Source organism: Rousettus aegyptiacus, unplaced genomic scaffold (assembly GCF_014176215.1).
Source record: "Rousettus aegyptiacus isolate mRouAeg1 unplaced genomic scaffold, mRouAeg1.p scaffold_m13_p_2, whole genome shotgun sequence".
Lineage (NCBI taxonomy): Eukaryota > Metazoa > Chordata > Mammalia > Chiroptera > Pteropodidae > Rousettus > Rousettus aegyptiacus.
Window position 1 is genome coordinate 148687656 of NW_023416295.1, and position 5116 is coordinate 148692771.

The following is a 5116-nucleotide window of genomic DNA, read 5'->3' on the forward strand; positions in this document are numbered from 1 at the left end:
CAGTGGAGACATAGGCTATCATTTATTTATATTCTTATTGGATGGAAAGATTTGCGTCCTTCAGCTTCTGCCTCTTACTAGCTGTGAAACTTGAACAAGTTACTAAGCTTCTCTGGGCTTCATTTTTCCATCTGTGAAATGATCAGGAAATTAGAGTAATCTTTAAAGTCTCTTCAAATACCCAGATTGTGATTTTATGCTATACTTTTCACTACTGAATATGTTACATTTAACACCTGAGAAGGATTTGTCAGACATCTTCCAATTAGTGTGTAATGAAAAAAATCAGTCTGCATAGCTCACAGAGCTGGTTAAAATCTCAAATACCAAAAAGATCCAGCATGTGTGATTCCCTGGACAAAAACTCTGGGCTTTTATACATGTTCCATTTCTTACTGGACAATGGTGGAGACTTCTTTTTGGTATTTGCCAACTTGTGACTAGTCTTTTCTCTCCTGTCCAGTAGCATTAGGGTTCCTCCCCTCACCTGAATGTCACCACGCCCCTCGCCCCTCGTCAGCCCTTTGACATCAAGACAACAGGAGAGGGGAAAGTTTGTAATCTCAATTACAATGCATTAAGGAATTGGGTTGAGGTATTTCCCAGCCTCTGATCGGTACACACTTTGTTCTCATTCTCTAATATCTGTGTTTTATGTGTGACAGAGTCACATTTGAAGTTGGGAGTCTGTGGTCTCCCCACTCTGCCCCAAACATGTGCTAGTACTTCCGGAAAAGGAAAGGTGTGATTTTCGTCCTTGAGGTCCACAAAACCTAGATTATTATAGTTTATAGAAGAGTATGTTGTTGCAGTTCAACTCTATTAGACGTTGTAAGTACCCAAACAAAAGGAGAAGGGCGTGAGCAACATTTGAACTCAGTAAAGGTAAGGATTTCCAAGTAAGCCGTTGGGTTTTGGTGTTTGGTGAGAGCAAAGGCAGACAGAGGGGAGTGAATTTGTAGGAAAAGATAATGTTGAAAAAGTGATTCTCAAGTTAGGCAAGTACCAATATCAAACCATTTGTAGTACTCCATGATTTCTCCATTTTTATAGATGAAAAACCTGGTTTGAAGAAGTTAAATAATTTATCCAAAGGCACATAATTAGTAATTAGTAGCAGATTCAGCTTTTAAATTCATGTTCATGTAGTTTCACAAGACATTGTTTTCCTATCCCTTATCCAAATCCCTTGGTGCAGATGTATTTTGAATATCAGAATTTAGAAGGCAATACAGTGCAAATATCATGTCTTATATAAACAGTCCCAGCAAGGTCTGGTGCTCCCCATAATCAGATTCATATTTGGCAGAGCAGCATGAATATTCACCTAAAGTGGGATAAGTGAAGTCTATAAATAGCCTCACACCAGTTCAGGTTAGGTTTTGTAGTCAGATGATTCATGTCAGCTCCATTTTGCTGCCCAAATACTTTAGGGCTTTAGAACTTTCTGGATTTCAGGGTTTTTGATTTAAGGTTAATGTACTTGATTTCTGGTCTGCCTGAGTCTACTTGGTAGTTTTTAGTGGGTCCTGGATTTTCTGACTGAGGGGAATGTGTCTCTATCATGAGCTTCCAAGGACCTTGAGGTTATCATGCTAAGCAAAATAAGTCAGACAGAAAAAGTTGAGAACCATATGATTTCATTCATATGTGGGATATAAAACTGAAAGCAACAGACAAACAAAGCAAACAAAAACTCATAGAGGACAATTTAGTGGTTACCAGAGGGTGGGAAGGTAAATAAAGGAAACAGGGGTTAAATATATGGTGACAGAAGGAAATTTGACTTTGGGTGGTGAACACACATTGCAACATACATAGGACATATTATTGAACTGTATACTTGAAACCTATATAATTTTATTAACTATTGTCACCCCAATAAATTTAATAATAAAGAAAAACTGGTCCTGAGCTTTAGGGGCTGTGGCCCTCACTGTGAGGGGCACAAGGCTCAGAGGCTCTGATCTGAGCAGCCAAAGCCCTGGGCAGTCAGAACCATGCAGTGCTCCAGGCCAAGGGGAGCCCCTGGTGACTACGATTTTCCTGCCCCTTGAACCTCCTTTATGCCAAACGTTTATAGAGTGAACCATTTCAATGATGTCACATATTCTATTATATTTGAGAGGTCATTGAAAAATATAGGACTTCCTCTGTATAAATTCACATTGCAACCAAACTCAGTGAAACATGTCTAATTTGAAAATTGATGGGATATCTATTGTTAATGAACTAAAGCTGTGTTATGGTAAAGTTATTTGAAAATAGAGGGAGATTTTAAGTGTAAGTGACAGTGTCTCCTCCCTGGTCCCCTACAAGCTAGGCTCTTGAGAAAGGAAAAAACTAGAATGTACCAGAAATACTTCAAAAATAAATGTACCAGAAATACTTTAAAAACAAATGTATAATAATATTTTAAACATAATATTTGAAATATAACTAGTTGATAGCCTTTTTTTTTTATTGTTGTTATTGTTTAACCCCTATTGGTTCTACATCTTAGCATGGTATAACCATTAATAATTTCTAAATTGTGATTGAATATAAAGTTAATGTTATGGGGACATTAAGAATTCATGCCATGGCAGTAGCCTGAAATACGGAGGTACATTATGTTGTACCCAAAATAAATTTGACCTTGGTGCTTTGTATGCATTAATCACTTTCTTCTGGGCACTGGATATGAATAATGAATGCAAAATTTTTAGATTAAGTTTTAGCATTTTATTTTTTGTATGAACACAAAAGAAGGTTAAATTAGGATTCTGGTTTTCTTTCAAGTGTTCAAATTGCCAGATATTTTTAATTTATTAGGCTTGGAGGTTTTTTCTCTAGCATGAACTAAATGAAATAACTGCTTCTATAAAGATAGACAGTTTCCTCTAGGTGTATTGTCTTTCGCTTATCTCTATAATCAAATCCATCTTAAAAAGATGAGTTGATAAAAATTGAACATGCTAGATTCCAACAAAGCACCAAGAATAAAGCTATCCATCTCTATACCTTGATAGGAGAGAATGGATTGATATAAGTAGGGTCATCAAAGACATATCTAGTGATGGAGTTAATCTGATTATGAAGTTTTAAAAATTAAATTCTTTTTCATAAATTGACTGAAAAGTATTTATGCTAAGAGTTAGTACCCTTTTCTGGCTGGATCAAGGTCTCTAACCTAAGAACTAGCACCTAAGACACCGGTCTTTACTCATTATATTCTAAGAGTTAGAACATAATTTGAATTAATTTAACTTTGATGTACTCAAGGTTACTAGATTAATTTTGTTTATTAAACAAACATCCTCAAATACAGAACCTAAAATACTTTGATATTCTGCAATTATATCATTACAGCAATTTCATCTGCCTCAACATTGTAGAATGACATAAAGTGGGATGAATATAAAAAAAATGAATAAAAACAGAAAATCTAAGTCAGTTTCTATGATTGGGAAATAATACATCCATATTTCTTTTGCATTTAGAAAAATAATGTTCAACAGTTCAGTTATTATTAGGGCATTACTTTTCTTACTAAAGTTTGATTATGTAGAAGTGTTCAAGGAATATTTACACATAAATTATATTTTCCTTCTTGCTACTAAGGTATCTTTTTTCAAATTATCCTTAAAGGTGCTTATGGCAGCATCTTTATTCTTTATGGGGATTATTTCCATTAAAATAAAATCAGCATGAGACAAATCTTCAATCATACATAAGTAAATGACTGAAGTTTGCATTTTTCATTAAGATTAGAGCCTAGAGCTAGCTAAGAATTGTTTTATAATTAGATGATGTCTCAGTTTTCTCTGATACATTTTTTTTCCTGAAGGAATATGGGAAGATATTCCCTTAGGATGGTGTTAGTATCTTGCTGGGAGCTACTGTTTATATATATCTAAATAGAATATATTTTATCTTAATCATTGTGGCATGTGTTTCAGTGTTGTTTTCTGTTTGGGGCTACACATCATGATTGTTATGACATATATTAAATTCCACATAATGAAATAAATATTAATATCTCCTAATTCGGTTGTTCAAAAGAATAATAAAGAATGTTGCACATGAGAAGGGTCCCCAATACCCAGGCCAAGACTGATATCTGTCATGTTCTTGGCCTCTTAGGAACCAGGCTGCACAGCAAGAGGTGAGCAGCTAGAGCAAAGCTTCATTTGTATTTGCAGCCGCTCCCCAGCACTAGCATTACTGCCTCAGCTCCACCTCAGATCATCAGGCATTAGATTCTCATAGGAGCACAGGTCCCCAGTGCCAAAAAGGTTGGGGACCGCTGGTACATGATATGGTTTCTGGTGAACACACTTACTTTCTTGGAAGAGAATAGTTGTGGCGATTTACTGTGTATTTTATTGATATAATAACAGCAGATAAAACACAATTATAATCTTTTCTATGAGATGATGTACCATGTACAATGTGAAAATTAATCTAACTGCAGAGGCAGGCAATCAAAAGCAATTAATAAATGGTTGTTTTAAATAAAGATGCCAAATTAAATACTTTAAACTTGTACATTGATTGTGAAGTCCCTTTTGAAGAATGGGCCTTTTTCTCTGAGACTTTAGCTATTGAGGAACCTGTCCCAGAATTGTGGCCATGGATTCCTGAATAGAGCACTACTTTCCAGGGGAATGGTCTTACAAATTATTTGAATGATACTACATATGACACTATATCACATTTTTATGAGACCTAAGACCAACCATAAAGCTTCAGTGGAATAAGAGATCTAAGTGTTGTTCAGAATATCCATTTGGGAATAAAGATGAAGCTTATATAGATCGTGCCTCCCATGATATGGGCCTGAGAGTAAAATCCTGTACGTTTATGTGAGAGAAAAAAAAAGTGAAAGAAAAATGGAAACTCTACCAAGTGACAAGACCACTTTTATTCTCTAGCTAGTTTATTCTTTCTTGCACAACATTGTAATCAGAAAGCATTAGTAATGTAAACTCAATATTTCATGATATCACTCTAATGAGATTGATTCATGCATTTGTTTCCACAATGAATGGATTATACCTGTTTCTGGAACAAAATGAATTCAATCACCAAGCCAGAGATTTCTTCTGTGAAGAGTATAATGTTAGCTGTTGTA